General features: G+C 40.6%; 47 non-coding genes across 47 annotated transcripts; all 47 read left to right on the top strand.

Annotated features, from left to right (window-relative positions):
• The first annotated feature begins 100 nt into the window (after nt 1-100).
• trnay-gua (transfer RNA tyrosine (anticodon GUA)) lies at nt 101-201 on the top strand. The gene is made up of 2 exons: nt 101-137; nt 166-201. It is a non-coding gene; the product is annotated as a tRNA-Tyr (tRNA).
• A 430-nt stretch (nt 202-631) lies between these two features.
• trnay-gua (transfer RNA tyrosine (anticodon GUA)) lies at nt 632-732 on the top strand. The gene is made up of 2 exons: nt 632-668; nt 697-732. It is a non-coding gene; the product is annotated as a tRNA-Tyr (tRNA).
• Nucleotides 733-932: 200 nt separating this feature from the next.
• On the top strand, nt 933-1,033 carry trnay-gua (transfer RNA tyrosine (anticodon GUA)). Its single transcript has 2 exons — nt 933-969; nt 998-1,033. It is a non-coding gene; the product is annotated as a tRNA-Tyr (tRNA).
• A 206-nt stretch (nt 1,034-1,239) lies between these two features.
• Nucleotides 1,240-1,340, top strand: trnay-gua (transfer RNA tyrosine (anticodon GUA)). Its single transcript has 2 exons — nt 1,240-1,276; nt 1,305-1,340. It is a non-coding gene; the product is annotated as a tRNA-Tyr (tRNA).
• Nucleotides 1,341-1,540: 200 nt separating this feature from the next.
• On the top strand, nt 1,541-1,641 carry trnay-gua (transfer RNA tyrosine (anticodon GUA)). The gene is made up of 2 exons: nt 1,541-1,577; nt 1,606-1,641. It is a non-coding gene; the product is annotated as a tRNA-Tyr (tRNA).
• A 129-nt stretch (nt 1,642-1,770) lies between these two features.
• On the top strand, nt 1,771-1,871 carry trnay-gua (transfer RNA tyrosine (anticodon GUA)). The gene is made up of 2 exons: nt 1,771-1,807; nt 1,836-1,871. It is a non-coding gene; the product is annotated as a tRNA-Tyr (tRNA).
• Nucleotides 1,872-2,071: 200 nt separating this feature from the next.
• trnay-gua (transfer RNA tyrosine (anticodon GUA)) lies at nt 2,072-2,172 on the top strand. The gene is made up of 2 exons: nt 2,072-2,108; nt 2,137-2,172. It is a non-coding gene; the product is annotated as a tRNA-Tyr (tRNA).
• A 200-nt stretch (nt 2,173-2,372) lies between these two features.
• trnay-gua (transfer RNA tyrosine (anticodon GUA)) lies at nt 2,373-2,473 on the top strand. Its single transcript has 2 exons — nt 2,373-2,409; nt 2,438-2,473. It is a non-coding gene; the product is annotated as a tRNA-Tyr (tRNA).
• A 200-nt stretch (nt 2,474-2,673) lies between these two features.
• Nucleotides 2,674-2,774, top strand: trnay-gua (transfer RNA tyrosine (anticodon GUA)). The gene is made up of 2 exons: nt 2,674-2,710; nt 2,739-2,774. It is a non-coding gene; the product is annotated as a tRNA-Tyr (tRNA).
• Nucleotides 2,775-2,974: 200 nt separating this feature from the next.
• On the top strand, nt 2,975-3,075 carry trnay-gua (transfer RNA tyrosine (anticodon GUA)). Its single transcript has 2 exons — nt 2,975-3,011; nt 3,040-3,075. It is a non-coding gene; the product is annotated as a tRNA-Tyr (tRNA).
• Nucleotides 3,076-3,281: 206 nt separating this feature from the next.
• trnay-gua (transfer RNA tyrosine (anticodon GUA)) lies at nt 3,282-3,382 on the top strand. Its single transcript has 2 exons — nt 3,282-3,318; nt 3,347-3,382. It is a non-coding gene; the product is annotated as a tRNA-Tyr (tRNA).
• A 200-nt stretch (nt 3,383-3,582) lies between these two features.
• Nucleotides 3,583-3,683, top strand: trnay-gua (transfer RNA tyrosine (anticodon GUA)). The gene is made up of 2 exons: nt 3,583-3,619; nt 3,648-3,683. It is a non-coding gene; the product is annotated as a tRNA-Tyr (tRNA).
• Nucleotides 3,684-4,113: 430 nt separating this feature from the next.
• trnay-gua (transfer RNA tyrosine (anticodon GUA)) lies at nt 4,114-4,214 on the top strand. Its single transcript has 2 exons — nt 4,114-4,150; nt 4,179-4,214. It is a non-coding gene; the product is annotated as a tRNA-Tyr (tRNA).
• A 369-nt stretch (nt 4,215-4,583) lies between these two features.
• Nucleotides 4,584-4,684, top strand: trnay-gua (transfer RNA tyrosine (anticodon GUA)). The gene is made up of 2 exons: nt 4,584-4,620; nt 4,649-4,684. It is a non-coding gene; the product is annotated as a tRNA-Tyr (tRNA).
• Nucleotides 4,685-4,890: 206 nt separating this feature from the next.
• Nucleotides 4,891-4,991, top strand: trnay-gua (transfer RNA tyrosine (anticodon GUA)). Its single transcript has 2 exons — nt 4,891-4,927; nt 4,956-4,991. It is a non-coding gene; the product is annotated as a tRNA-Tyr (tRNA).
• A 430-nt stretch (nt 4,992-5,421) lies between these two features.
• On the top strand, nt 5,422-5,522 carry trnay-gua (transfer RNA tyrosine (anticodon GUA)). Its single transcript has 2 exons — nt 5,422-5,458; nt 5,487-5,522. It is a non-coding gene; the product is annotated as a tRNA-Tyr (tRNA).
• A 200-nt stretch (nt 5,523-5,722) lies between these two features.
• On the top strand, nt 5,723-5,823 carry trnay-gua (transfer RNA tyrosine (anticodon GUA)). Its single transcript has 2 exons — nt 5,723-5,759; nt 5,788-5,823. It is a non-coding gene; the product is annotated as a tRNA-Tyr (tRNA).
• Nucleotides 5,824-6,029: 206 nt separating this feature from the next.
• On the top strand, nt 6,030-6,130 carry trnay-gua (transfer RNA tyrosine (anticodon GUA)). Its single transcript has 2 exons — nt 6,030-6,066; nt 6,095-6,130. It is a non-coding gene; the product is annotated as a tRNA-Tyr (tRNA).
• A 200-nt stretch (nt 6,131-6,330) lies between these two features.
• Nucleotides 6,331-6,431, top strand: trnay-gua (transfer RNA tyrosine (anticodon GUA)). Its single transcript has 2 exons — nt 6,331-6,367; nt 6,396-6,431. It is a non-coding gene; the product is annotated as a tRNA-Tyr (tRNA).
• Nucleotides 6,432-6,861: 430 nt separating this feature from the next.
• On the top strand, nt 6,862-6,962 carry trnay-gua (transfer RNA tyrosine (anticodon GUA)). Its single transcript has 2 exons — nt 6,862-6,898; nt 6,927-6,962. It is a non-coding gene; the product is annotated as a tRNA-Tyr (tRNA).
• A 200-nt stretch (nt 6,963-7,162) lies between these two features.
• On the top strand, nt 7,163-7,263 carry trnay-gua (transfer RNA tyrosine (anticodon GUA)). The gene is made up of 2 exons: nt 7,163-7,199; nt 7,228-7,263. It is a non-coding gene; the product is annotated as a tRNA-Tyr (tRNA).
• Nucleotides 7,264-7,469: 206 nt separating this feature from the next.
• On the top strand, nt 7,470-7,570 carry trnay-gua (transfer RNA tyrosine (anticodon GUA)). The gene is made up of 2 exons: nt 7,470-7,506; nt 7,535-7,570. It is a non-coding gene; the product is annotated as a tRNA-Tyr (tRNA).
• A 200-nt stretch (nt 7,571-7,770) lies between these two features.
• Nucleotides 7,771-7,871, top strand: trnay-gua (transfer RNA tyrosine (anticodon GUA)). The gene is made up of 2 exons: nt 7,771-7,807; nt 7,836-7,871. It is a non-coding gene; the product is annotated as a tRNA-Tyr (tRNA).
• Nucleotides 7,872-8,077: 206 nt separating this feature from the next.
• trnay-gua (transfer RNA tyrosine (anticodon GUA)) lies at nt 8,078-8,178 on the top strand. Its single transcript has 2 exons — nt 8,078-8,114; nt 8,143-8,178. It is a non-coding gene; the product is annotated as a tRNA-Tyr (tRNA).
• Nucleotides 8,179-8,384: 206 nt separating this feature from the next.
• Nucleotides 8,385-8,485, top strand: trnay-gua (transfer RNA tyrosine (anticodon GUA)). The gene is made up of 2 exons: nt 8,385-8,421; nt 8,450-8,485. It is a non-coding gene; the product is annotated as a tRNA-Tyr (tRNA).
• Nucleotides 8,486-8,685: 200 nt separating this feature from the next.
• On the top strand, nt 8,686-8,786 carry trnay-gua (transfer RNA tyrosine (anticodon GUA)). Its single transcript has 2 exons — nt 8,686-8,722; nt 8,751-8,786. It is a non-coding gene; the product is annotated as a tRNA-Tyr (tRNA).
• A 430-nt stretch (nt 8,787-9,216) lies between these two features.
• On the top strand, nt 9,217-9,317 carry trnay-gua (transfer RNA tyrosine (anticodon GUA)). Its single transcript has 2 exons — nt 9,217-9,253; nt 9,282-9,317. It is a non-coding gene; the product is annotated as a tRNA-Tyr (tRNA).
• A 206-nt stretch (nt 9,318-9,523) lies between these two features.
• trnay-gua (transfer RNA tyrosine (anticodon GUA)) lies at nt 9,524-9,624 on the top strand. The gene is made up of 2 exons: nt 9,524-9,560; nt 9,589-9,624. It is a non-coding gene; the product is annotated as a tRNA-Tyr (tRNA).
• Nucleotides 9,625-9,830: 206 nt separating this feature from the next.
• trnay-gua (transfer RNA tyrosine (anticodon GUA)) lies at nt 9,831-9,931 on the top strand. Its single transcript has 2 exons — nt 9,831-9,867; nt 9,896-9,931. It is a non-coding gene; the product is annotated as a tRNA-Tyr (tRNA).
• A 3,463-nt stretch (nt 9,932-13,394) lies between these two features.
• On the top strand, nt 13,395-13,495 carry trnay-gua (transfer RNA tyrosine (anticodon GUA)). Its single transcript has 2 exons — nt 13,395-13,431; nt 13,460-13,495. It is a non-coding gene; the product is annotated as a tRNA-Tyr (tRNA).
• A 129-nt stretch (nt 13,496-13,624) lies between these two features.
• Nucleotides 13,625-13,725, top strand: trnay-gua (transfer RNA tyrosine (anticodon GUA)). The gene is made up of 2 exons: nt 13,625-13,661; nt 13,690-13,725. It is a non-coding gene; the product is annotated as a tRNA-Tyr (tRNA).
• A 430-nt stretch (nt 13,726-14,155) lies between these two features.
• Nucleotides 14,156-14,256, top strand: trnay-gua (transfer RNA tyrosine (anticodon GUA)). Its single transcript has 2 exons — nt 14,156-14,192; nt 14,221-14,256. It is a non-coding gene; the product is annotated as a tRNA-Tyr (tRNA).
• Nucleotides 14,257-14,625: 369 nt separating this feature from the next.
• On the top strand, nt 14,626-14,726 carry trnay-gua (transfer RNA tyrosine (anticodon GUA)). The gene is made up of 2 exons: nt 14,626-14,662; nt 14,691-14,726. It is a non-coding gene; the product is annotated as a tRNA-Tyr (tRNA).
• Nucleotides 14,727-14,932: 206 nt separating this feature from the next.
• trnay-gua (transfer RNA tyrosine (anticodon GUA)) lies at nt 14,933-15,033 on the top strand. Its single transcript has 2 exons — nt 14,933-14,969; nt 14,998-15,033. It is a non-coding gene; the product is annotated as a tRNA-Tyr (tRNA).
• A 430-nt stretch (nt 15,034-15,463) lies between these two features.
• Nucleotides 15,464-15,564, top strand: trnay-gua (transfer RNA tyrosine (anticodon GUA)). The gene is made up of 2 exons: nt 15,464-15,500; nt 15,529-15,564. It is a non-coding gene; the product is annotated as a tRNA-Tyr (tRNA).
• A 369-nt stretch (nt 15,565-15,933) lies between these two features.
• On the top strand, nt 15,934-16,034 carry trnay-gua (transfer RNA tyrosine (anticodon GUA)). The gene is made up of 2 exons: nt 15,934-15,970; nt 15,999-16,034. It is a non-coding gene; the product is annotated as a tRNA-Tyr (tRNA).
• A 507-nt stretch (nt 16,035-16,541) lies between these two features.
• trnay-gua (transfer RNA tyrosine (anticodon GUA)) lies at nt 16,542-16,642 on the top strand. Its single transcript has 2 exons — nt 16,542-16,578; nt 16,607-16,642. It is a non-coding gene; the product is annotated as a tRNA-Tyr (tRNA).
• Nucleotides 16,643-16,848: 206 nt separating this feature from the next.
• On the top strand, nt 16,849-16,949 carry trnay-gua (transfer RNA tyrosine (anticodon GUA)). Its single transcript has 2 exons — nt 16,849-16,885; nt 16,914-16,949. It is a non-coding gene; the product is annotated as a tRNA-Tyr (tRNA).
• A 200-nt stretch (nt 16,950-17,149) lies between these two features.
• trnay-gua (transfer RNA tyrosine (anticodon GUA)) lies at nt 17,150-17,250 on the top strand. Its single transcript has 2 exons — nt 17,150-17,186; nt 17,215-17,250. It is a non-coding gene; the product is annotated as a tRNA-Tyr (tRNA).
• A 369-nt stretch (nt 17,251-17,619) lies between these two features.
• trnay-gua (transfer RNA tyrosine (anticodon GUA)) lies at nt 17,620-17,720 on the top strand. Its single transcript has 2 exons — nt 17,620-17,656; nt 17,685-17,720. It is a non-coding gene; the product is annotated as a tRNA-Tyr (tRNA).
• A 129-nt stretch (nt 17,721-17,849) lies between these two features.
• Nucleotides 17,850-17,950, top strand: trnay-gua (transfer RNA tyrosine (anticodon GUA)). The gene is made up of 2 exons: nt 17,850-17,886; nt 17,915-17,950. It is a non-coding gene; the product is annotated as a tRNA-Tyr (tRNA).
• Nucleotides 17,951-18,319: 369 nt separating this feature from the next.
• On the top strand, nt 18,320-18,420 carry trnay-gua (transfer RNA tyrosine (anticodon GUA)). The gene is made up of 2 exons: nt 18,320-18,356; nt 18,385-18,420. It is a non-coding gene; the product is annotated as a tRNA-Tyr (tRNA).
• Nucleotides 18,421-18,789: 369 nt separating this feature from the next.
• Nucleotides 18,790-18,890, top strand: trnay-gua (transfer RNA tyrosine (anticodon GUA)). The gene is made up of 2 exons: nt 18,790-18,826; nt 18,855-18,890. It is a non-coding gene; the product is annotated as a tRNA-Tyr (tRNA).
• A 127-nt stretch (nt 18,891-19,017) lies between these two features.
• Nucleotides 19,018-19,118, top strand: trnay-gua (transfer RNA tyrosine (anticodon GUA)). The gene is made up of 2 exons: nt 19,018-19,054; nt 19,083-19,118. It is a non-coding gene; the product is annotated as a tRNA-Tyr (tRNA).
• A 369-nt stretch (nt 19,119-19,487) lies between these two features.
• trnay-gua (transfer RNA tyrosine (anticodon GUA)) lies at nt 19,488-19,588 on the top strand. Its single transcript has 2 exons — nt 19,488-19,524; nt 19,553-19,588. It is a non-coding gene; the product is annotated as a tRNA-Tyr (tRNA).
• Nucleotides 19,589-19,786: 198 nt separating this feature from the next.
• On the top strand, nt 19,787-19,887 carry trnay-gua (transfer RNA tyrosine (anticodon GUA)). The gene is made up of 2 exons: nt 19,787-19,823; nt 19,852-19,887. It is a non-coding gene; the product is annotated as a tRNA-Tyr (tRNA).
• A 430-nt stretch (nt 19,888-20,317) lies between these two features.
• Nucleotides 20,318-20,418, top strand: trnay-gua (transfer RNA tyrosine (anticodon GUA)). Its single transcript has 2 exons — nt 20,318-20,354; nt 20,383-20,418. It is a non-coding gene; the product is annotated as a tRNA-Tyr (tRNA).
• Nucleotides 20,419-20,485: the final 67 nt, after the last annotated feature.

Raw genomic sequence — 20,485 nt, 5'->3', positions numbered from 1 at the left:
TTCCTGAAAACGAATCCATCTGTTCTTTGTAAAACAAACGTTGGTTCGTCTTCAGGTCAAGCTTTGTTATACATGCTAAAAAACAACTCAATAAGATTACCCTTCGATAGCTCAGTTGGTAGAGCGGAGGACTGTAGGCTGATATTCAATGTGCAATTAGCAGGTATCCTTAGGTCGCTGGTTCAACTCCGGCTCGAAGGAGGTTTTTATCTTTGTCCGTTTTGGAAGAGTTGTATGGCCCTTAGTGAGAGTGGAATAAACAGGGATTTTACTGATATCAAACCAAATCTGGTTCAACTCCGGCTCGAAGGAGAATTTTATCTTTGTCACCGTTCGATAGCTCAGTTGGTAGAGCGGAGGACTGTAGGCTGATATTCAATGTGCAATTAGCAGGTATCCTTAGGTCGCTGGTTCAACTCCGGCTCGAAGGAGGTTTTTATCTTTGTCCGTTTTGGAAGAGTTGTATGGCCCTTAGTGAGAGTGGAATAAACAGGGATTTTACTGATATCAAACCAAATCTTCTTTTGAAATTTCCTGAAAACGAATCCATCTGTTCTTTGTAAAACAAACTTTGGTTCGTCTTTAGGTCCAGCCTTGTATTCCCTGCTAAAAAACAACACATGAACTTTACCCTTCGATAGCTCAGTTGGTAGAGCGGAGGACTGTAGGCTGATATTCAATGTGCAATTAGCAGGTATCCTTAGGTCGCTGGTTCAACTCCGGCTCGAAGGAGGTTTTTATCTTTGTCCGTTTTGGAAGAGTTGTATGGCCCTTAGTGAGAGTGGAATAAACAGAGTTTTTACTGATGGCCAACCAAATCTTCTCTTGAAATTTCCTGAAAACGAATCCATCTCTTCTTTGTAAAACAAACTTTGGTTCGTCTTCAGGTCGAACTTTGTTATACAGGCTAAAAAACAACACAATAACTTTACCCTTCGATAGCTCAGTTGGTAGAGCGGAGGACTGTAGGCTGATATTCAATGTGCAATTAGCAGGTATCCTTAGGTCGCTGGTTCAACTCCGGCTCGAAGGAGAATTTTATCTTTGTCCGTTTTGAAAGAGTTGTATGGCCTTCATTATTAGTGAAAGTGGAATTAACAGAGTTTTAACTGATGGCCAACCAAATCTTCTCTTGAAATTTCCTGAAAACGAATCCATCTGTTCTTTGTAAAACAAACGTTGGTTCGTCTTCAGGTCAAGCTTTGTTATACATGCTAAAAAACAACTCAATAAGATTACCCTTCGATAGCTCAGTTGGTAGAGCGGAGGACTGTAGGCTGATATTCAATGTGCAATTAGCAGGTATCCTTAGGTCGCTGGTTCAACTCCGGCTCGAAGGAGAATTTTATCTTTGTCCGTTTTGGAAGAGTTGTATGGCCCTTAGTGAGAGTGGAATAAACAGAGTTTTTACTGATGGCCAACCAAATCTTCTCTTGAAATTTCCTGAAAACGAATCCATCTCTTCTTTGTAAAACAAACTTTGGTTCGTCTTTAGGTCCAGCCTTGTATTCCCTTCTAAAAAACAACACAATAACTTTACCCTTCGATAGCTCAGTTGGTAGAGCGGAGGACTGTAGGCTGATATTCAATGTGCAATTAGCAGGTATCCTTAGGTCGCTGGTTCAACTCCGGCTCGAAGGAGAATTTTATCTTTGTCCGTTTTGGAAGAGTTGTATGGCCCTTAGTGAGAGTGGAATAAACAGGGATTTTACTGATATCAAACCAAATCTGGTTCAACTCCGGCTCGAAGGAGAATTTTATCTTTGTCACCCTTCGATAGCTCAGTTGGTAGAGCGGAGGACTGTAGGCTGATATTCAATGTGCAATTAGCAGGTATCCTTAGGTCGCTGGTTCAACTCCGGCTCGAAGGAGGTTTTTATCTTTGTCCGTTTTGGAAGAGTTGTATGGCCCATAGTGAGAGTGGAATAAACAGGGATTTTACTGATATCAAACCAAATCTTCTCTTGAAACTTCCTGAAAACGAATCCATCTGTTCTTTGTAAAACAGACTTTGGTTCGTCTTTAGGTCCAGCCTTGTATTCCCTGCTAAAAAACAACACATTAACTTTACCCTTCGATAGCTCAGTTGGTAGAGCGGAGGACTGTAGGCTGATATTCAATGTGCAATTAGCAGGTATCCTTAGGTCGCTGGTTCAACTCCGGCTCGAAGGAGGTTTTTATCTTTGTCCGTTTTGGAAGAGTTGTATGGCCCTTAGTGAGAGTGGAATAAACAGGGATTTTACTGATATCAAACCAAATCTTCTTTTGAAATTTCCTGAAAACGAATCCATCTGTTCTTTGTAAAACAAACTTTGGTTCGTCTTTAGGTCCAGCCTTGTATTCCCTGCTAAAAAACAACACAATAACTTTACCCTTCGATAGCTCAGTTGGTAGAGCGGAGGACTGTAGGCTGATATTCAATGTGCAATTAGCAGGTATCCTTAGGTCGCTGGTTCAACTCCGGCTCGAAGGAGGTTTTTATCTTTGTCCGTTTTGGAAGAGTTGTATGGCCCTTAGTGAGAGTGGAATAAACAGGGATTTTACTGATATCAAACCAAATCTTCTTTTGAAATTTCCTGAAAACGAATCCATCTGTTCTTTGTAAAACAAACTTTGGTTCGTCTTTAGGTCCAGCCTTGTATTCCCTGCTAAAAAACAACACATGAACTTTACCCTTCGATAGCTCAGTTGGTAGAGCGGAGGACTGTAGGCTGATATTCAATGTGCAATTAGCAGGTATCCTTAGGTCGCTGGTTCAACTCCGGCTCGAAGGAGGTTTTTATCTTTGTCCGTTTTGGAAGAGTTGTATGGCCCTTAGTGAGAGTGGAATAAACAGAGTTTTTACTGATGGCCAACCAAATCTTCTCTTGAAATTTCCTGAAAACGAATCCATCTCTTCTTTGTAAAACAAACTTTGGTTCGTCTTCAGGTCGAACTTTGTTATACAGGCTAAAAAACAACACAATAACTTTACCCTTCGATAGCTCAGTTGGTAGAGCGGAGGACTGTAGGCTGATATTCAATGTGCAATTAGCAGGTATCCTTAGGTCGCTGGTTCAACTCCGGCTCGAAGGAGAATTTTATCTTTGTCCGTTTTGAAAGAGTTGTATGGCCTTCATTATTAGTGAAAGTGGAATTAACAGAGTTTTAACTGATGGCCAACCAAATCTTCTCTTGAAATTTCCTGAAAACGAATCCATCTGTTCTTTGTAAAACAAACGTTGGTTCGTCTTCAGGTCAAGCTTTGTTATACATGCTAAAAAACAACTCAATAAGATTACCCTTCGATAGCTCAGTTGGTAGAGCGGAGGACTGTAGGCTGATATTCAATGTGCAATTAGCAGGTATCCTTAGGTCGCTGGTTCAACTCCGGCTCGAAGGAGAATTTTATCTTTGTCCGTTTTGGAAGAGTTGTATGGCCCTTAGTGAGAGTGGAATAAACAGAGTTTTTACTGATGGCCAACCAAATCTTCTCTTGAAATTTCCTGAAAACGAATCCATCTCTTCTTTGTAAAACAAACTTTGGTTCGTCTTTAGGTCCAGCCTTGTATTCCCTTCTAAAAAACAACACAATAACTTTACCCTTCGATAGCTCAGTTGGTAGAGCGGAGGACTGTAGGCTGATATTCAATGTGCAATTAGCAGGTATCCTTAGGTCGCTGGTTCAACTCCGGCTCGAAGGAGAATTTTATCTTTGTCCGTTTTGGAAGAGTTGTATGGCCCTTAGTGAGAGTGGAATAAACAGGGATTTTACTGATATCAAACCAAATCTGGTTCAACTCCGGCTCGAAGGAGAATTTTATCTTTGTCACCGTTCGATAGCTCAGTTGGTAGAGCGGAGGACTGTAGGCTGATATTCAATGTGCAATTAGCAGGTATCCTTAGGTCGCTGGTTCAACTCCGGCTCGAAGGAGGTTTTTATCTTTGTCCGTTTTGGAAGAGTTGTATGGCCCTTAGTGAGAGTGGAATAAACAGGGATTTTACTGATATCAAACCAAATCTTCTTTTGAAATTTCCTGAAAACGAATCCATCTGTTCTTTGTAAAACAAACTTTGGTTCGTCTTTAGGTCCAGCCTTGTATTCCCTGCTAAAAAACAACACAATAACTTTACCCTTCGATAGCTCAGTTGGTAGAGCGGAGGACTGTAGGCTGATATTCAATGTGCAATTAGCAGGTATCCTTAGGTCGCTGGTTCAACTCCGGCTCGAAGGAGGTTTTTATCTTTGTCCGTTTTGGAAGAGTTGTATGGCCCTTAGTGAGAGTGGAATAAACAGGGATTTTACTGATATCAAACCAAATCTTCTCTTGAAATTTCCTGAAAACGAATCCATCTGTTCTTTGTAAAACAAACTTTGGTTCGTCTTTAGGTCCAGCCTTGTATTCCCTGCTAAAAAACAACACAATAACTTTGGCCCTCATTATTAGTGAGATTGGAATAAACAGAGTTTTTACTGATGGCCAACCAAATCTTCTCTTGAAATTTCCTGAAAACGAATCCATCTCTTCTTTGTAAAACAAACTTTGGTTCGTCTTCAGGTCGAACTTTGTTATACAGGCTAAAAAACAACTCAATAAGATTACCCTTCGATAGCTCAGTTGGTAGAGCGGAGGACTGTAGGCTGATATTCAATGTGCAATTAGCAGGTATCCTTAGGTCGCTGGTTCAACTCCGGCTCGAAGGAGAATTTTATCTTTGTCCGTTTTGAAAGAGTTGTATGGCCCTCATTATTAGTGAGAGTGGAATAAACAGAGTTTTAACTGATGGCCAACCAAATCTTCTCTTGACATTTCCTGAAAACGAATCCATCTGTTCTTTGTAAAACAAACGTTGGTTCGTCTTCAGGTCAAGCTTTGTTATACATGCTAAAAAACAACTCAATAAGATTACCCTTCGATAGCTCAGTTGGTAGAGCGGAGGACTGTAGGCTGATATTCAATGTGCAATTAGCAGGTATCCTTAGGTCGCTGGTTCAACTCCGGCTCGAAGGAGGTTTTTATCTTTGTCCGTTTTGGAAGAGTTGTATGGCCCTTAGTGAGAGTGGAATAAACAGGGATTTTACTGATATCAAACCAAATCTGGTTCAACTCCGGCTCGAAGGAGAATTTTATCTTTGTCACCGTTCGATAGCTCAGTTGGTAGAGCGGAGGACTGTAGGCTGATATTCAATGTGCAATTAGCAGGTATCCTTAGGTCGCTGGTTCAACTCCGGCTCGAAGGAGGTTTTTATCTTTGTCCGTTTTGGAAGAGTTGTATGGCCCTTAGTGAGAGTGGAATAAACAGGGATTTTACTGATATCAAACCAAATCTTCTTTTGAAATTTCCTGAAAACGAATCCATCTGTTCTTTGTAAAACAAACTTTGGTTCGTCTTTAGGTCCAGCCTTGTATTCCCTGCTAAAAAACAACACATGAACTTTACCCTTCGATAGCTCAGTTGGTAGAGCGGAGGACTGTAGGCTGATATTCAATGTGCAATTAGCAGGTATCCTTAGGTCGCTGGTTCAACTCCGGCTCGAAGGAGGTTTTTATCTTTGTCCGTTTTGGAAGAGTTGTATGGCCCTTAGTGAGAGTGGAATAAACAGAGTTTTTACTGATGGCCAACCAAATCTTCTCTTGAAATTTCCTGAAAACGAATCCATCTCTTCTTTGTAAAACAAACTTTGGTTCGTCTTCAGGTCGAACTTTGTTATACAGGCTAAAAAACAACACAATAACTTTACCCTTCGATAGCTCAGTTGGTAGAGCGGAGGACTGTAGGCTGATATTCAATGTGCAATTAGCAGGTATCCTTAGGTCGCTGGTTCAACTCCGGCTCGAAGGAGAATTTTATCTTTGTCCGTTTTGAAAGAGTTGTATGGCCTTCATTATTAGTGAAAGTGGAATTAACAGAGTTTTAACTGATGGCCAACCAAATCTTCTCTTGAAATTTTCTGAAAACGAATCCATCTGTTCTTTGTAAAACAAACGTTGGTTCGTCTTCAGGTCAAGCTTTGTTATACATGCTAAAAAACAACTCAATAAGATTACCCTTCGATAGCTCAGTTGGTAGAGCGGAGGACTGTAGGCTGATATTCAATGTGCAATTAGCAGGTATCCTTAGGTCGCTGGTTCAACTCCGGCTCGAAGGAGAATTTTATCTTTGTCCGTTTTGGAAGAGTTGTATGGCCCTTAGTGAGAGTGGAATAAACAGAGTTTTTACTGATGGCCAACCAAATCTTCTCTTGAAATTTCCTGAAAACGAATCCATCTCTTCTTTGTAAAACAAACTTTGGTTCGTCTTTAGGTCCAGCCTTGTATTCCCTTCTAAAAAACAACACAATAACTTTACCCTTCGATAGCTCAGTTGGTAGAGCGGAGGACTGTAGGCTGATATTCAATGTGCAATTAGCAGGTATCCTTAGGTCGCTGGTTCAACTCCGGCTCGAAGGAGAATTTTATCTTTGTCCGTTTTGGAAGAGTTGTATGGCCCTTAGTGAGAGTGGAATAAACAGGGATTTTACTGATATCAAACCAAATCTGGTTCAACTCCGGCTCGAAGGAGAATTTTATCTTTGTCACCGTTCGATAGCTCAGTTGGTAGAGCGGAGGACTGTAGGCTGATATTCAATGTGCAATTAGCAGGTATCCTTAGGTCGCTGGTTCAACTCCGGCTCGAAGGAGGTTTTTATCTTTGTCCGTTTTGGAAGAGTTGTATGGCCCTTAGTGAGAGTGGAATAAACAGGGATTTTACTGATATCAAACCAAATCTTCTTTTGAAATTTCCTGAAAACGAATCGATCTGTTCTTTGTAAAACAAACTTTGGTTCGTCTTTAGGTCCAGCCTTGTATTCCCTGCTAAAAAACAACACTTGAACTTTACCCTTCGATAGCTCAGTTGGTAGAGCGGAGGACTGTAGGCTGATATTCAATGTGCAATTAGCAGGTATCCTTAGGTCGCTGGTTCAACTCCGGCTCGAAGGAGGTTTTTATCTTTGTCCGTTTTGGAAGAGTTGTATGGCCCTTAGTGAGAGTGGAATAAACAGAGTTTTTACTGATGGCCAACCAAATCTTCTCTTGAAATTTCCTGAAAACGAATGGATCTGTTCTTTGTAAAACAAACTTTGGTTCGTCTTTAGGTCCAGCCTTGTATTCCCTGCTAAAAAACAACACAATAACTTTACCCTTCGATAGCTCAGTTGGTAGAGCGGAGGACTGTAGGCTGATATTCAATGTGCAATTAGCAGGTATCCTTAGGTCGCTGGTTCAACTCCGGCTCGAAGGAGAATATTATCTTTGTCCGTTTTGGAAGAGTTGTATGGCCCTCATTATTAGTGAGAGTGGAATAAACAGAGTTTTTACTGATATCAAACCAAATCTTCTCTTGAAATTTCCTGAAAACGAATCCATCTGTTCTTTGTAAAACAAACTTTGGTTCGTCTTCAGGTCAAGCTTTGTTATACATGCTAAAAAACAACTCAATAAGATTACCCTTCGATAGCTCAGTTGGTAGAGCGGAGGACTGTAGGCTGATATTCAATGTGCAATTAGCAGGTATCCTTAGGTCGCTGGTTCAACTCCGGCTCGAAGGAGCATTTTATCTTTGTCCGTTTTGGAAGAGTTGTATGGCCCTTAGTGAGAGTGGAATAAACAGAGTTTTTACTGATATCAAACCAAATCTTCTCTTGAAATTTCCTGAAAACAAATCCATCTGTTCTTTGTAAAACAAACTTTGGTTCGTCTTTAGGTCCAGCCTTGTATTCCCTGCTAAAAAACAACACAATAACTTTACCCTTCGATAGCTCAGTTGGTAGAGCGGAGGACTGTAGGCTGATATTCAATGTGCAATTAGCAGGTATCCTTAGGTCGCTGGTTCAACTCCGGCTCGAAGGAGAATATTGTCTTTGTCCGTTTTGGAAGAGTTGTATGGCCCTCATTATTAGTGAGAGTGGAATAAACAGAGTTTTTACTGATATCAAACCAAATCTTCTCTTGAAATTTCCTGAAAACGAATCCATCTGTTCTTTGTAAAACAAACTTTGGTTCGTCTTCAGGTCAAGCTTTGTTATACATGCTAAAAAACAAGTCAATAAGATTACCCTTTGATAGCTCAGTTGGTAGAGCGGAGGACTGTAGGCTGATATTCAATGTGCAATTAGCAGGTATCCTTAGGTCGCTGGTTCAACTCCGGCTCGAAGGAGGTTTTTATCTTTGTCCGTTTTGGAAGAGTTGTATGGCCCTCATTATTAGTGAGAGTGGAATAAACAGAGTTTTTACTGATATCAAACCAAATCTTCTCTTGAAATTTCCTGAAAACGAATCCATCTGTTCTTTGTAAAACAAACTTTGGTTCGTCTTCAGGTCGAACTTTGTTATACAGGCTAAAAAACAACTCAATAAGATTACCCTTCGATAGCTCAGTTGGTAGAGCGGAGGACTGTAGGCTGATATTCAATGTGCAATTAGCAGGTATCCTTAGGTCGCTGGTTCGACTCCGGCTCGAAGGAGAATTTTATCTTTGTCCGTTTTGGAAGAGTTGTATGGCCCTTAGTGAGAGTGGAATAAACAGAGTTTTTACTGATATCAAACCAAATCTTCTCTTGAAATTTCCTGAAAACGAATCCATCTGTTCTTTGTAAAACAAACTTTAGTTCGTCTTCAGGTCAAGCTTTGTTATACATGCTAAAAAACAACTCAATAAGATTACCCTTCGATAGCTCAGTTGGTAGAGCGGAGGACTGTAGGCTGATATTCAATGTGCAATTAGCAGGTATCCTTAGGTCGCTGGTTCAACTCCGGCTCGAAGGAGGTTTTTATCTTTGTCCGTTTTGGAAGAGTTGTATGGCCCTTAGTGAGAGTGGAATAAACAGGGATTTTACTGATATCAAACCAAATCTGGTTCAACTCCGGCTTGAAGGAGAATTTTATCTTTGTCACCCTTCGATAGCTCAGTTGGTAGAGCGGAGGACTGTAGGCTGATATTCAATGTGCAATTAGCAGGTATCCTTAGATCGCTGGTTCAACTCTGGCTCGAAGGAGAATTTTATCTTTCTCCGTTTTGGAAGAGTTGTATGGCCCTTAGTGAGAGTGGAATAAACAGGGATTTTACTGATATCAAACCAAATCTTCTCTTGAAATTTCCTGAAAACGAATCCATCTGTTCTTTGTAAAACAAACTTTGGTTCGTCTTTAGGTCCAGCCTTGTATTCCCTGCTAAAAAACAACACAATAACTTTACCCTTCGATAGCTCAGTTGGTAGAGCGGAGGACTGTAGGCTTATATTCAATGTGCAATTAGCAGGTATCCTTAGGTCGCTGGTTCAACTCCGGCTCGAAGGAGAATATTGTCTTTGTCCGTTTTGGAAGAGTTGTATGGCCCTCATTATTAGTGAGAGTGGAATAAACAGAGTTTTTACTGATATCAAACCAAATCTTCTCTTGAAATTTCCTGAAAACGAATCCATCTGTTCTTTGTAAAACAAACTTTGGTTCGTCTTCAGGTCAAGCTTTGTTATACATGCTAAAAAACAAGTCAATAAGATTACCCTTTGATAGCTCAGTTGGTAGAGCGGAGGACTGTAGGCTGATATTCAATGTGCAATTAGCAGGTATCCTTAGGTCGCTGGTTCAACTCCGGCTCGAAGGAGGTTTTTATCTTTGTCCGTTTTGGAAGAGTTGTATGGCCCTCATTATTAGTGAGAGTTTAATAAACAGGGATTTTACTGATGGCCAACCAAATCTTCTCTTGAAATTTCCTGAAAACAAATCCATCTGTTCTTTGTAAAACAAACTTTGGTTCGTCTTTAGGTCCAGCCTTGTATTCCCTGCTAAAAAACAACACAATAACTTTACCCTTCGATAGCTCAGTTGGTAGAGCGGAGGACTGTAGGCTGATATTCAATGTGCAATTAGCAGGTATCCTTAGGTCGCTGGTTCAACTCCGGCTCGAAGGAGGTTTTTATCTTTGTCCGTTTTGGAAGAGTTGTATGGCCCTCATTATTAGTGAGAGTGGAATAAACAGAGTTTTAACTGATGGCCAACCAAATCTTCTCTTGAAATTTCCTGAAAACGAATCCATCTGTTCTTTGTAAAACAAACTTTGGTTCGTCTTCAGGTCGAACTTTGTTATACAGGCTAAAAAACAACTCAATAAGATTACCCTTCGATAGCTCAGTTGGTAGAGCGGAGGACTGTAGGCTGATATTCAATGTGCAATTAGCAGGTATCCTTAGGGGCCAGTTGTTCAAAACATTTAATCTGGATCAAAATTATCCGCATTTGGAAATCCCCTTTTTTCCTATCCAGGATCAGGTAATCCATCTTACTTTTATGCCGGTTTTTCAAAGCAACATTGGACTGGATCACTCTGATCCAGATACACAGTTTTCAAGATTACCAAATCCGGATTACAGTGCTCTAAATGGGACAACATATCACAATGTGGGCTATGTAAAGAACAGGTAGAAGTAAGAGCCAACATAGGGTCACTGTAAGTGTTCATTTTGAGCCAAAACACAAAAATAACATAAACATCCACTTCCATTCATAATTTAACTTTAATTAAATTATATTAAATAATAATTATAATAAATAATTACTTTTATGACCCCTCATCTGAACCACAACAAATAAAAAACAAATATACATTAACAAATACATAGTGGATATTTTGAAAACATCTTTAAAAAATAAAATGGCTAAATATCCAATTGTTAACGAAATAAAGAATGTTCAGGGTTCTTCTTCATCTGAGGAGGAGAGACCAGCATTTCCAAGCCCTGCTTTTAGGAGGCGGATCTGAAGTTTGATTTGTCTGATTTGTTCCTCTGCCAGGAATATCTGCGCTTCTGCTCTTTCAGTTTCTCGTTTAAGAAGTGATTCATAGGCATCATCATTATTATTCGGCAAAGGATGCTTCAAGCCTCTTTTCTGAGCTCCTGTGACTGCTGGCTCTACCAGTGAGGATCCAGGTTGTTCTTCAATAATAGGGCTGAGATCCAGAATGAATGTTTCCTCTGCATTAGGAAGAACTGGCTCACTTTCCTCTACAATTGTAGGCTCACCATCCCCTACAACACCATGAATCCCATGCAGAGCTTTAGAGTTCTCACCTCCAATAATGTCCAGAACCACATCTGTGTATTCACCTTTCTTAAAGGGTTTGTTGCCTGTTTGGGTGTTTTTTGCCTCAGCAAGGTCTTTTGTTGCTCTGGCCCTCAGATTCTTCGATCTAAATTTCACTTGCTCCAAGGTCCTCTTCTGGCCAGACCCCATTGCATTTACATTCTGGGTGATTTCAACCCAAATGTCTTTCTTCCTTTTGTTAGTCACCATTCCACCTGCAACAGAGCTTCCTACTATTGAGGCATAATGGCACTTAACACCCTCCAGCAGTGCATGGGTTTCTGCAACAGTGAAATTAGGTCCTTTTGAGTCCATGGTTTCACCGCTTCTGTTGTAGTGAAAATAGTATTTGTAGGCCTTGGGCATGATTGATTTAATTGAACACAAGCCACAGCACGTCAGCCAATTGGTGTGTGGGTATTTGACAGCCATCTTATATTCAGCCTTTCTCAGAGGACTTAGAGAGAGACACTGACATGGCAGGTATTGTTCATCGCTACCACCGTGTTGGTGGAAGAGGATACCGTCAAAGGGTGTATGTTGAGCGTGCACAACCACTGGAGCAATACACCACTGAAGAACTGTATGCTCGCTTTCGCTTTGGGAATGCTGATATTAAGTACATTGCAGACCTTGTCAGGCCAAAACTTCAACGGAGAACCCGAAGGAGCCACAGTCTGTCTGTGGAAGAACAGGTCCTTCTTGCTCTGCGCTTCTATGCATCTGGGACTTTCTACCAAGTTGTTGGTGACAATATAGGAGTGGACAAATCAACTGAGTGATGTAGTGAAAGCTGTGTCAATTGCATTGGCCAGCCTGGTCAATCAGTTTGTTTCACTTCCAAAGGATGTCCAGATTGCCCAGACCAAGCACAAGTTTTTTCTTTTGGGGAATATGCCCAATACTATTGGGGTTATTGACTGCACTCATGTGCATATCCAAGCACCTCATGAGAGGGATTGGGAGTACATCAACCGAAAGGGGAGGCGCAGCATCAACATCCAACTTGTGGGCGATGCTGACCTCATCATCACAAACTGTGTCGTGAAGTGGCCTGGGTCTGTTCATGATGCACGCATCCTGAGAGAGAGTGCTTTATACAGAGAGCTCCAAACCAACCGACCGGATGGCATAATATTAGGAGACAGTGCCTATCCACTCCTACCATGGCTGATGACTCCTTTTCTTGCAGCAACCACACCTGCGCAGGCACGCTTCAACACTGCTCATTGCAAAACAAGATGTGCAATTGAGCATTTAAATGGAATTCTGAAGAGACGCTTTGCATGCCTTAACTACTTGCGAGTGGAACCACAGGGAGCATGCAACATAATACTTGCGTGTATCGTCCTGCACAACATCGCTACCAGGCGCAATGTCCCTCTCTGTGATGATGTTTGTGATGCACCTGAGCCTGTTGAAGAACCAGCCCAACCTCTGGTGGTCTGTCAGAATCAGGGACTGACTGGACGTATAGTAAGGGATGCAATTGTTAGACATTATTTTTGACAGGCTCATCTCTGATGATTGTTTCTTTGAAATTAATATACGGTGATGAATGACCGAAAAATGAATATATTATTTTTGTTTATTGAAATCTGTTTGGGGGATTATTTCATGGGGACACGATAATTTTTATTTTATTTTTACTTTACTATACTGAATAGCTTAATTGTTAGCCTATGTCTACTTTATCACTGTTACAACGGTTACACAAGTCAAGTGCAAAATATAAATAAAAGTATATACACTAAATGATACAAATGTATTATTTGACCAATTTTAAAGTTTTACTACATTTTCTTCCTGAAATCCACCTTGAAATCCTACCCCCTGTTGGGATCAGGATAATCCTGTTTTTTTGGATCAAAGTTATCCAAATCCCACTGACAAGTTTTGAACAACACAAACTGAAGGTTTGATCCAGATTAAAACTAGGATTGGATTCCCTGATCTAATCGGATTTCAGATTCCTTCTTTCCCTTTTGAACAACTCATTTTCAAGATTTGATCCAATCCGATAACCAAAATCCGATCAGTTTACCTTTGAACAACTGGCCCCATGTCGCTGGTTCAACTCCGGCTCGAAGGAGAATTTTATCTTTGTCCGTTTTGGAAGAGTTGTATGGCCCTTAGTGAGAGTGGAATAAACAGAGTTTTTACTGATATCAAACCAAATCTTCTCTTGAAATTTCCTGAAAACGAATCCATCTGTTCTTTGTAAAACAAACTTTGGTTCGTCTTCAGGTCAAGCTTTGTTATACATGCTAAAAAACAACTCAATAAGATTACCCTTCGATAGCTCAGTTGGTAGAGCGGAGGACTGTAGGCTGATATTCAATGTGCAATTAGCAGGTATCCTTAGGTCGCTGGTTCAACTCCGGCTCGAAGGAGGTTTTTATCTTTGTCCGTTTTGGAAGAGTTGTATGGCCCTTAGTGAGAGTGGAATAAACAGGGATTTTACTGATATCAAACCAAATCTGGTTCAACTCCGGCTCGAAGGAGAATTTTATCTTTGTCACCCTTCGATAGCTCAGTTGGTAGAGCGGAGGACTGTAGGCTGATATTCAATGTGCAATTAGCAGGTATCCTTAGGTCGCTGGTTCAACTCCGGCTCGAAGGAGGTTTTTATCTTTGTCCCTTTTGGAAGAGTTGTATGCCCCTTAGTGAGAGTGGAATAAACAGGGATTTTACTGATATCAAACCAAATCTTCTCTTGAAATTTCCTGAAAACGAATCCATCTGTTCTTTGTAAAACAAACTTTGGTTCGTCTTTAGGTCCAGCCTTGTATTCCCTGCTAAAAAACAACACAATAACTTTAACCTTCGATAGCTCAGTTGGTATAGCGGAGGACTGTAGGCTGATATTCAATGTGCAATTAGCAGGTATCCTTAGGTCGCTGGTTCAACTCCGGCTCGAAGGAGGTTTTTATCTTTGTCCGTTTTGGAAGAGTTGTATGGCCCTTAGTGAGAGTGGAATAAACAGGGATTTTACTGATATCAAACCAAATCTGGTTCAACTCCGGCTCGAAGGAGAATTTTATCTTTGTCACCCTTCGATAGCTCAGTTGGTAGAGTGGAGGACTGTAGGCTGATATTCAATGTGCAATTAGCAGGTATCCTTAGGTCGCTGGTTCAACTCCGGCTCGAAGGAGGTTTTTATCTTTGTCCGTTTTGGAAGAGTTGTATGGCCCTTAGTGAGAGTGGAATAAACAGGGATTTTACTGATATCAAACCAAATCTTCTTTTGAAATTTCCTGAAAACGAATCCATCTGTTCTTTGTAAAACAAACTTTGGTTCGTCTTTAGGTCCAGCCTTGTATTCCCTGCTAAAAAACAACACAATAACTTTGGCCCTCATTATTAGTGAGATTGGAATAAACAGAGGTTTAACTGATGGCCAACCAAATCTTCTCTTGAAATTTCCTGAAAACGAATCCATCTGTTCTTTGTAAAACAAACGTTTGTTCGTCTTCAGGTCAAGCTTTGTTATACATGCTAAAAAACAACTCAATAAGATTACCCTTCGATAGCTCAGTTGGTAGAGCAGAGGACTGTAGGCTGATATTCAATGTGCAATTAGCAGGTATCCTTAGGTCGCTGGTTCAACTCCGGCTCGAAGGAGGTTTTTATCTTTGTCCGTTTTGGAAGAGTTGTATGGCCCTCATTATTAGTGAGAGTGGAATAAACAGGGATTTTACTGATATCAAACCAAATCTTCTCTTGAAACTTCCTGAAAACGAATCCATCTGTTCTTTGTAAAACAAACTTTGGTTCGTCTTTAGGTCCAGCCTTGTATTCCCTGCTAAAAAACAACACAATAACATTACCCTTCGATAGCTCAGTTGGTAGAGCGGAGGACTGTAGGCTGATATTCAATGTGCAATTAGCAGGTATCCTTAGGTCGCTGGTTCAACTCCGGCTCGAAGGAGCTTTTTATCTTTGTCCGTTTTGGAAGAGTTGTATGGCCCTTAGTGAGAGTGGAATAAACAGGGATTTTACTGATATCAAACCAAATCTTCTCTTGAAATTTCCTGAAAACGAATCCATCTGTTCTTTGTAAAACAAACTTTGGTTCGTCTTTAGGTCCAGCCTTGTATTCCCTGCTAAAAAACAACACAATAACTTTACCCTTTGATAGCTCAGTTGGTATAGCGGAGGACTGTAGGCTGATATTCAATGTGCAATTAGCAGGTATCCTTAGGTCGCTGGTTCAACTCCGGCTCGAAGGAGGTTTTTATCTTTGTCCGTTTTGGAAGAGTTGTATGGCCCTTAGTGAGAGTGGAATAAACAGGGATTTTACTGATATCAAACCAAATCTGGTTCAACTCCGGCTCGAAGGAGAATTTTATCTTTGTCACCCTTCGATAGCTCAGTTGGTAGAGTGGAGGACTGTAGGCTGATATTCAATGTGCAATTAGCAGGTATCCTTAGGTCGCTGGTTCAACTCCGGCTCGAAGGAGGTTTTTATCTTTGTCCGTTTTGGAAGAGTTGTATGGCCCTTAGTGAGAGTGGAATAAACAGGGATTTTACTGATATCAAACCAAATCTTCTTTTGAAATTTCCTGAAAACGAATCCATCTGTTCTTTGTAAAACAAACTTTGGTTCGTCTTTAGGTCCAGCCTTGTATTCCCTGCTAAAAAACAACACAATAACTTTGGCCCTCATTATTAGTGAGATTGGAATAAACAGAGTTTTAACTGATGGCCAACCAAATCTTCTCTTGAAATTTCCTGAAAACGAATCCATCTGTTCTTTGTAAAACAAACGTTTGTTCGTCTTCAGGTCAAGCTTTGTTATACATGCTAAAAAACAACTCAATAAGATTACCCTTCGATAGCTCAGTTGGTAGAGCAGAGGACTGTAGGCTGATATTCAATGTGCAATTAGCAGGTATCCTTAGGTCGCTGGTTCAACTCCGGCTCGAAGGAGGTTTTTATCTTTGTCCGTTTTGGAAGAGTTGTATGGCCCTTAGTGAGAGTGGAATAAACAGGGATTTTACTGATATCAAACCAAATCTTCTCTTGAAACTTCCTGAAAACGAATCCATCTGTTCTTTGTAAAACAAACTTTGGTTCGTCTTTAGGTCCAGCCTTGTATTCCCTGCTAAAAAACAACACAATAACTTTACCCTTTGATAGCTCAGTTGGTAGAGCGGAGGACTGTAGGCTGATATTCAATGTGCAATTAGCAGGTATCCTTAGGTTGCTGGTTCAACTCCGGCTCGAAAGAAGTTTTTATCTTTGTCCGTTTTGGAAGAGTTGTATGGCCCTCATTATTAGTGAGATTGGAATAAACAGAGTTTTTACTGATGGCCAACCAAATCTTCTCTTGAAATTTCCTGAAAACGAATCCATCTGTTCTTTGTAAAACAAACTTTGGTTCGTCTTTAGGTCGAACTTTGTTATACAGGCTAAAAAACAACTCGATAAGATTACCCTTCGATAGCTCAGTTGGTAGAGCGGAGGACTGTAGGCTGATATTCAATGTGCAATTAGCAGGTATCCTTAGGTCGCTGGTTCAACTCCGGCTCGAAGGAGAATTTTATCTTTGTCCGTTTTGAAAGAGTTGTATGGCCCACATTATTAGTGAGAGTGGAATAAACAGAGTTTTAACTGATGGCCAACCAAATCTTCTCTTGAAATTTCCTGAAAACGAATCCATCTGTTCTTTGTAAAACAAACGTTGGTTCGTCTTCAGGTCAAGCTTTGTTATACATGCTAAAAAACAACTCAATAAGATTACCCTTCGATAGCTCAGTTGGTAGAGCGGAGGACTGTAGGCTGATATTCAATGTGCAATTAGCAGGTATCCTTAGGTCGCTGGTTCAACTCCGGCTCGAAGGAGCTTTTTATCTTTGTCCGTTTTGGAAGAGTTCTATGGCCCTTAGTGAGAGTGGAATAAACAGGGATTTTACTGATATCAAACCAAATCTTCTCTTGAAATTTCCTGAAAACGAATCCATCTGTTCTTTGTAAAACAAACTTTGGTTCGTCTTTAGGTCCAGCCTTGTATTCCCTGCTAAAAAACAACACAATAACTTTACCCTTTGATAGCTCAGTTGGTAGAGCGGAGGACTGTAGGCTGATATTCAATGTGCAATTAGCAGGTATCCTTAGGTCGCTGGTTCAACTCCGGCTCGAAGGAGGTTTTTATCTTTGTCCGTTTTGGAAGAGTTGTATGGCCCTTAGTGAGAGTGGAATAAACAGGGATTTTACTGATATCAAACCAAATCTTCTTTTGAAATTTCCTGAAAACGAATCCATCTGTTCTTTGTAAAACAAACTTTGGTTCGTCTTTAGGTCCAGCCTTGTATTCCCTGCTAAAAAACAACACAATAACTTTGGCCCTCATTATTAGTGAGAGTGGAATAAACAGAGTTTTAACTGATGGCCAACCAAATCTTCTCTTGAAATTTCCTGAAAACGAATCCATCTGTTCTTTGTAAAACAAACTTTGGTTCGTCTTCAGGTCGAACTTTGTTATACAGGCTAAAAAACAACTCAATAAGATTACCCTTCGATAGCTCAGTTGGTAGAGCGGAGGACTGTAGGCTGATATTCAATGTGCAATTAGCAGGTATCCTTAGGTCGCTGGTTCAACTCCGGCTCGAAGGAGGTTTTTATCTTTGTCCGTTTTGGAAGAGTTGTATGGCCCTTAGTGAGAGTGGAATAAACAGGGATTTTACTGATATCAAACCAAATCTGGTTCAACTCCGGCTCGAAGGAGAATTTTATCTTTGTCACCCTTCGATAGCTCAGTTGGTAGAGCGGAGGACTGTAGGCTGATATTCAATGTGCAATTAGCAGGTATCCTTAGGTCGCTGGTTCAACTCCGGCTCGAAGGAGGTTTTTATCTTTGTCCGTTTTGGAAGAGTTGTATGGCCCATAGTGAGAGTGGAATAAACAGGGATTTTACTGATATCAAACCAAATCTTCTCTTGAAACTTCCTGAAAACGAATCCATCTGTTCTTTGTAAAACAGACTTTGGTTCGTCTTTAGGTCCAGCCTTGTATTCCCTGCTAAAAAACAACACAATAATTTTGGCCCTCATTATTAGTGAGATTGGAATAAACAGAGTTTTTACTGATGGCCAACCAAATCTTCTCTTGAAATTTCCTGAAAACAAATCCATCTGTTCTTTGTAAAACAAACTTTGGTTCGTCTTCAGGTCGAACTTTGTTATACAGGCTAAAAAACAACTCAATAAGATTACCCTTCGATAGCTCAGTTGGTAGAGCGGAGGACTGTAGGCTGATATTCAATGTGCAATTAGCAGGTATCCTTAGGTCGCTGGTTCAACTCCGGCTCGAAGGAGGTTTTTATCTTTGTCCGTTTTGGAAGAGTTGTATGGCCCTTAGTGAGAGTGGAATAAACAGGGATTTTACTGATATCAAACCAAATCTTCTTTTGAAATTTCCTGAAAACGAATCCATCTGTTCTTTGTAAAACAAACTTTGGTTCGTCTTTAGGTCCAGCCTTGTATTCCCTGCTAAAAAACAACACAATAACTTTGGCCCTCATTATTAGTGTGATTGGAATAAACAGAGTTTTAACTGATGGCCAACCAAATCTTCTCTTGAAATTTCCTGAAAACGAATCCATCTGTTCTTTGTAAAACAAACTTTGGTTCGTCTTCAGGTCGAACTTTGTTATACAGGCTAAAAAACAACTCAATAAGATTACCCTTCGATAGCTCAGTTGGTAGAGCGGAGGACTGTAGGCTGATATTCAATGTGCAATTAGCAGGTATCCTTAGGTCGCTGGTTCAACTCCGGCTCGAAGGAGGTTTTTCTTTGTCCGTTTTGGAAGAGTTGTATGGCCCTTAGTGAGAGTGGAATAAACAGGGATTTTACTGATATCAAACCAAATCTGGTTCAACTCCGGCTCGAAGGAGAATTTTCTCTTTGTCACCCTTCGATAGCTCAGTTGGTAGAGCGGAGGACTGTAGGCTGATATTCAATGTGCAATTAGCAGGTATCCTTAGGTCGCTGGTTCAACTCCGGCTCGAAGGAGGTTTTTATCTTTGTCCGTTTTGGAAGAGTTGTATGGCCCATAGTGAGAGTGGAATAAACAGGGATTTTACTGATATCAAACCAAATTTTCTCTTGAAACTTCCTGAAAACGAATCCATCTGTTCTTTGTAAAACAGACTTTGGTTCGTCTTTAGGTCCAGCCTTGTATTCCCTGCTAAAAAACAACACAATAACTTTGGCCCTCATTATTAGTGAGATTGGAATAAACAGAGTTTTTACTGATGGCCAACCAAATCTTCTCTTGAAATTTCCTGAAAACAAATCCATCTGTTCTTTGTAAAACAAACTTTGGTTCGTCTTCAGGTCGAACTTTGTTATACAGGCTAAAAAACAACTCAATAAGATTACCCTTCGATAGCTCAGTTGGTAGAGCGGAGGACTGTAGGCTGATATTCAATGTGCAATTAGCAGGTATCCTTAGGTCGCTGGTTCAACTCCGGCTCGAAGGAGGTTTTTCTTTGTCCGTTTTGGAAGAGTTGTATGGCCCTTAGTGAGAGTGGAATAAACAGGGATTTTACTGATATCAAACCAAATCTTCTCTTGAAATTTCCTGAAAACGAATCCATCTGTTCTTTGTAAAACAAACTTTGGTTCGTCTTTAGGTCCAGCCCTGTATTCCCTTCTAAAAAACAACACAATAACTTTACCCTTCGATAGCTCAGTTGGTAGAGCGGAGGACTGTAGGCTGATATTCAATGTGCAATTAGCAGGTATCCTTAGGTCGCTGGTTCAACTCCGGCTCGAAGGAGAATTTTATCTTTGTCCGTTTTGGAAGAGTTGTATGGCCCTTAGTGAGAGTGGAATAAACAGGGATTTTACTGATATCAAACCAAATCTGGTTCAACTCCGGCTCGAAGGAGAATTTTATCTTTGTCACCGTTCGATAGCTCAGTTGGTAGAGCGGAGGACTGTAGGCTGATATTCAATGTGCAATTAGCAGGTATCCTTAGGTCGCTGGTTCAACTCCGGCTCGAAGGAGGTTTTTATCTTTGTCCGTTTTGGAAGAGTTGTATGGCCCTTAGTGAGAGTGGAATAAACAGGGATTTTACTGATATCAAACCAAATCTTCTTTTGAAATTTCCTGAAAACGAATCCATCTGTTCTTTGTAAAACAAACTTTGGTTCGTCTTTAGGTCCAGCCTTGTATTCCCTGCTAAAAAACAACACATTAACTTTACCCTTCGATAGCTCAGTTGGTAGAGCGGAGGACTGTAGGCTGATATTCAATGTGCAATTAGCAGGTATCCTTAGGTCGCTGGTTCAACTCCGGCTCGAAGGAGGTTTTTATCTTTGTCCGTTTTGGAAGAGTTGTATGGCCCTTAGTGAGAGTGGAATACACAGAGTTT

The sequence above is a fragment of the Pungitius pungitius genome, chromosome 4, assembly GCF_949316345.1.
Source record: "Pungitius pungitius chromosome 4, fPunPun2.1, whole genome shotgun sequence".
In the NCBI taxonomy this organism is placed as follows: Eukaryota; Metazoa; Chordata; class Actinopteri; order Perciformes; family Gasterosteidae; genus Pungitius; species Pungitius pungitius.
The sequence above is the reverse complement of the archived record's forward strand: the minus strand, read 5'-3'. Positions and strand labels throughout refer to the sequence as shown.